This window comes from Arachis stenosperma, chromosome 6, assembly GCF_014773155.1.
Source record: "Arachis stenosperma cultivar V10309 chromosome 6, arast.V10309.gnm1.PFL2, whole genome shotgun sequence".
NCBI lineage: Eukaryota > Viridiplantae > Streptophyta > Magnoliopsida > Fabales > Fabaceae > Arachis > Arachis stenosperma.
Genome location: NC_080382.1, coordinates 80,410,965 through 80,416,964, shown reverse-complemented (window position 1 = coordinate 80,416,964; position 6,000 = coordinate 80,410,965). Strand labels below are relative to the sequence as shown.

Genomic DNA, 6,000 nt, shown 5'->3' with positions numbered 1-6,000 from the left:
GCTTGACTCCTCAATGTCTCTTCCTTGTCTTTGTTGCTCCTCTCTCATGATTCTTGATATTCTCTAATTTCATGGAGGGAATGGAGTGTTCTTGGTGCTCCACCTTAGTTATCCCATGTTGGAACTCAATTCTCTAGGGAGGGTCAGTTGCTCCCAATAGTCTTGTGAGGAAAGTGCATCCCTTGAGGCATCTCAGGGATCTATGAGAGGGGTCTCTGTTTGCTCCATCCTTTCTTAGTGATGGGCTTATCCTCATCAAGGGGGTGTTCCTTCTATGGTCAACTCCATGATAACAGAGGTGACAAATGAGGTGAGGAAAGGCTAACCTTGCCAGGTGGAGGACTTGTCCGCCACCTTATAGAGTTCTTGGGCTATAACCTCATGAACTTCCACTTCTTCTCCAATCATGATGCTATGAATCATGATGGCCCGGTCTAGAGTACTTCGGACGGTTGCTAGTGGGAATGATTGAGCGTTGGATAAACTCAACCATCCTCTAGCCACGGGCTTGAGGTCATGCCTTCTTAGTTGAACCGGCTTCCCTCTTGAATTCTCTTCCATTGGGCGCCCTCTTCACAAATGTCAGTGAGGACTTGGTCCAACCTTTGATCAAAGTTGACCCTTCTTGTGTAAGGATGTTCATCTCTTGCATCATGGGCAAGTGAATGCCAACCTCACATTTCCAGACTAAAGTCTAAGTATTTACCCCGAACCATTGTAAGCCAATTCTTTGGGTTCGGGTTCACACTTTGATCATGGTTCTTGGTGATCCATGCATTGGCATAGAAACTCTTGAACCATCAAGATCCGACTCATGAATGGGGTTGGTAAGAACTTCCCACCTCTTCTTCGGATCTCATGTCGGATCTCCGGATATTCACTCTTTTTGAGTGAAAAAGGGGACCTCGGGGATCCTTCTTCAAGGTCACAACTTCATAGAAGTGGTCTTGATGCACCTTGAGATGAATCTCTCCATCTCCATGACTCGGAGGTGGAAGCTTTTGCTTCCCTTTCCTCTTCTAGAGGTTTCTCCGGCCTTGGAGCCATAATGGTTATGGAAAAACAAAAAGCACTGCTTTTACACACCAAACTTAAAGGTTTGCTCGTCCTCGAGCAAAAGAAGAAAGAGAGAGTAGAAAGAAGAAGAAATGGAGGAGATGGAGGAGGCTTATGTTTCGGCCAAAAGGGGAAGAAGTAGTGTTTAGGGTGTGTGAAATAAAGAAGTGAAGAAGGGTTTATATAGGGGTGATGGAGGGGTAGGGTTCGGCCATTATGGGTGGGTTTGGGAGGGAAAGTGGTTTGAATTTGAATGGTGAGGTAGGTGGGGTTTATGAAGGATGGATGTGAGTGGTGAAGAGAAAGATGGGATTTGATAGGTGAAGGGTTTTTTGGGGAAGAGGTATTGAGGTGATTGGTGATGGGTGAAGAAGAGAGGGTGGTGGGGTTGGTGGGGATCCGTGGGGTCCACAGATCCTGAGGTGTCAAGGAAAAAGTCATCCCTACACCAATGGCATGCAAAAATGCGTTTTGAGCCAATTCTGGCGTTAAACGCCGGGCAGGTGCCATTTCTGGCGTTTAACGCCAGGTTCTTGCCTTTCCTGGCGTTTAACGCCAGTCTGGTGCCCCTTTCTGGCGTTAAACGCCCAGAATGGTGCCAGACTGGGCGTTAAACGCCCACCTGCTAGCCTTACTGGCGGTTAAACGCCAGTAGGTTCTTCCTCCAGGGTGTGCTATTTTCTTCCTTTTTCATTCTGTTTTTGCTTTTTCAATTGATTTTGTGACTTCTCATGATCATCAACCTACAAAATAAAATAAAATAGCAAAGGAAAATATATAAAATATAACATTAGGTTGCCTCCCAACAAGCGCTTCTTTAATGTCAGTAGCTTGACAGAGGGCTCTCATGGAGCCTCACATTTTCAGAGCAATGTTGGAACCTCCCAACACCAAACTTAGAGTTTGAATGTGGGGGTTCACACCAAATTAGAGTTGGTTGTGGCCTCCCGACACCAAACTTAGAGTTTGACTGTGGGGGCTCTGTTGACTCTGATTTGAGAGAAGCTCTTCATGGTTCCTCTCCGTGGTGACAGAGGGATATCCTTGAGCCTTAAAACAAAGGATTCTTCATTCACTTGATGATCAGTTCACCTCCATCAACATCAATCATAGCCTTTGCTGTGGCAAGGAAGGGTCTGCCAAGGATGATGGATTCATCCATGCACTTCCCAGTCTCTAGGACTATGAATCAGCAGGGATGTAATGGTCTTCAATCTTTACCAGAACATCCTCTACAAGTCCATAAGCTTGTTTTCTTGAATTGTCTGCCATCTAGTGAGATCTTGCAGCTTGTACCTCAAAGATCCCTAACTTCTCCATTACAGAGAGAGGCATGAGGTTTACACTTGACCTAAGTCACACAGAGCCTTCTTGAAGGTCATGGTGCCTATGGTACAGGGTAGTGAAAACTTCCCAGGGTCTGTCTCTTTTGAGGTAATTTCTGCCTAGACAAGTCATCCAATTCTTTGGTGAGCAAAGGAGGTTCGTTCTCCCAAGTCTCATTTCCAAATAACTTGTCATTTAGCTTCATGATTGCTCCAAGGTATTTAGCAACTTGCTCTTCAGTGACATACTCATCCTCTTCAGAGGAGGAATACTCATCAGAGCTCATGAAAGGCAGAAGTAAGTCCAATGGAATCTCTATGGTCTCATTCTGAGCCTCAGATTCCCATGGTTCCTCATTAGGGAACTCATTGGAGGCTAGTGCACGCCCATTGAGGTCTTCCAGTGGCGTTCACTTCCTTTCCTTCTCCAAATTCGGCCATGTTGATGGCCTTGCACTCTCCTTTTGGATTTTCTTCTGTATTGCTTGGAAGAGTACTAGGAGGGAGTTCAGTAATTTTCTTGCTCAGCTGTCCCACTTGTGCCTCCAAATTCCTAATGGAGGACCTTGTTTCAGTCATGAAACTTTGAGTGGTTTTGATTAGATCAGAGACCATGGTTGCTAAGTCAGAATAGTTCTGCTTAGAATTCTCTGTCTGTTGCTGAGAAGATGATGGAAAAGGCTTGCCATTGCTAAACCTGTTTCTTCCACCATTATTGTTGTTGAAACCTTGTTGAGGTCTCTGTTGATCCTTCCATGAGAAATTTGGATGATTTCTCCATGAAGAATTATAGGTGTTTCCATAGGGTTCTCCTAGGTAATTCACCTCTTCCACTGAAGGTTTCTCAGGATCATAGGCTTCTTCTCAGATGAGCATCCTTAGTACTGCTTGGTGCATTTTGCATTCCAGACAGACTTTGAGAAATCAAATTGACTTGTTGAGTCAATATCTTGTTCTGAGCTAGAATGGCATTCAGAGTATCAATCTCAAGAACTCCTTTCTTCTGATTAGTCCCATTGTTCACAGGATTCCTTTCAGAAGTGTACATGAATTGGTTATTTGCAATCATTTCATTAGTTCTTGAGCTTCTGTAGGCGTCTTCTTCAGATGAAGAGATCCTCCAGCAGAGCTATCCAAAGACATCTTGGATGTTCAGAGAGACCATCATAGAAAATACCTATGATGCTCCATTCAGAAAGCATGTCAGAAGGACATTTTCTGATCAATTGTTTGTATCTTTCCCAAGCTTCATAGAGGGATTCTCCATCCTTCTGTCTGAAGGTTTGGACTTCCACTCTAAGCTTACTCAATTTTTGAGGTGGAAAGAACTTTGCCAAGAAGGCATTGACTAGCTTTTCCCATGAGTCCAGGCTTTCTTTAGGTTGTGAGTCCAACCATGTCCTAGCTCTGTCTCTTACAGCAAAAGGGAAATAGCATAAGTCTGTAGACCTCAGGGTCAACCCCATTAGTCTTGACAGTGTCACAGATTTGCAAGAACTCAGCCAAAAACTGATGAGGATCTTCCAATGGAAGTCCATGGAACTTGCAATTCAGTTGCATTAGAGAAACTAATTGAGGCTTAAGCTCAAAGTTGTTTGCTCCAATGGCAGGGATAGAGATGCTTCTCCTATAGAAGTCGGGAGTAGGTGCAGTAAAGTCACCCAGCACCTTCCTTGCATTGTTGGCATTGTTGTTGTTTTCGGCTGCCATGTGTTCTTCTTCTTTGAAGATTTCTGTTAGGTCCTCTACAGAGATTTGTGCCTTAGCTTCTCTTAGCTTTCGCTTCAAGGTCCTTTCAGGTTCAGGGTCAGCTTCAACAAGAGTGCTTTTGTCTTTGTTCCTGCTCATATGAAAAAGAAGAGAACAAGAAAATGTGGAATCCTCTATGTCACAGTATAGAGATTCCTTGAGGTGTCAGAGGAAAGGAAAAATAGAAGAAAGAGGTAGAAGAATTCGAACTTAGTGAGATAGAGTTCGAATTGTGCATTGAGGAGGAGTGATACTCCATAAATAGAAGGATGTGAGAAGAGGGGAAGAGGTTTTTTCGAAAATTAATTAAAAAGATTTTAAAAACATTTTGAAAAACTTTAATTGATTTTCGAAAACCAAGAGTGGGAAAGAAATCAAGTAATTTTTGAAAAAGACTTTGAAATTAGAAATCAAAAAGATATGATTGAAAACTGTTTTGAAAAAGATGTGATTAAAAAGATATGATTGAGAAGATATTATTTGAAAACAATTTTAAAAAGATTTGATTTTAAAAATTAATGACTTGCCTAACAAGAAAAGATATGATTCAAACATTAAACCTTTCTCAACAGAAAAGGCAGCATACTTGAAATGTTGAGTCAAATCATTAATTGATAGCAAGTATCTTTGAAAAAGGAAAGAAATCTATTTTGAAAACATTTGATTGAAAAGATATGATTTGAAAAAGATTTAATTTTGAAAAACTTTGAAAACTTGAAAAAAAATTGATTTGAAAACAAAATCCTCCCCCTTGTGCCATCCTGGCGTTAAACGCCCAGAATGGTGCACATTCTGGCGTTTAACGCCCAATGCACTACCTTTTTGGGCGTTAAACGCCCAACCAGGCACCCTGGCTGGCGTTTAAACGCCAGTCTGTCCTTCTTCACTGGGCGTTTTGAACGCCCAGCTTTTTCTGTGTAATTCCTCTGCTGCATGTTCTGAATCTTCAGTTCCCTGTACTATTGACTTGAAAATAGAACCAAGATCAAATAAACAATGCATGCAAGACACCAAACTTAAAATTAGACACTAGACTCAAACAAGAAACATAAAATATTTTTGGTTTTTATGATTTTGTAATTTTTTTGGATTTTTCGAAAATTAAGTGAAAAGGAAAATAAATGTATCAAAATTCTTAATGAGAATTCCAGAAATCATGCAATGTTAGTCTAAAGCTACAGTCTAAAGGAATTAGACATGGCTAGCCAAGCTTCAGCAGGACATTGCATTCAAGAGCTAAATTGATGAAGATCAATCAGCTTTGGTGATGATAAGAACATCACCTTGAAACACTAGAATTCATTCTTAAGAACTCTGAAGAAAAATACCTAATCTTAGCAACAAGATGAACCGTCAGTTGTCCATACTCGAACAATCCCTGGCAACGGCGCCAAAAACTTGGTGCACGAAATTGTGATCATCAATGGCGCCATCAACATGGTACGCTCATTGCAATCTCAACTCTTCATCACAACTCCGCACAACTAACCAGCAAGTGCACTGGGTCGTCCAAGTAATAAACCTTACGCGAGTAAGGGTCGATCCCACGGAGATTGTTGGTATGAAGCAAGCTATGGTCACCTTGTAAATCTTAGTTAGGCAGACTCAAATGGTTATGAATGATATATGAATAAAACATAAAGATAAAGATAGAGATACTTATGTAATTCATTGGTGGAATTTCAGATAGCGCATGAAGATGCTGTGTCCCTTCCGTCTCTCTGCTTTCCTACTGTCTTCATCCAATCCTTCCTACTCCTTTCCATGGCAAGCTTATGCAAGGGTTTCACCGTTGTCAGTGGCTACCTCCCATCCTCTCAGTGGAAATGTTCAACGCACCCTGTCACGGCACGGCTATCCATCTGTCGGT

The 6,000-nt window shown here is 42.0% G+C and overlaps 1 non-coding gene across 1 annotated transcript; it reads left to right on the top strand.

Moving 5' to 3' along the window:
• Window positions 1-3,577: 3,577 nt before the first annotated feature.
• On the top strand, window positions 3,578-3,685 carry LOC130937358 (small nucleolar RNA R71). Its single transcript, XR_009068579.1, has one exon. It is a non-coding gene; the product is annotated as a small nucleolar RNA R71 (small nucleolar RNA).
• The last annotated feature ends 2,315 nt before the right edge of the window (window positions 3,686-6,000 follow it).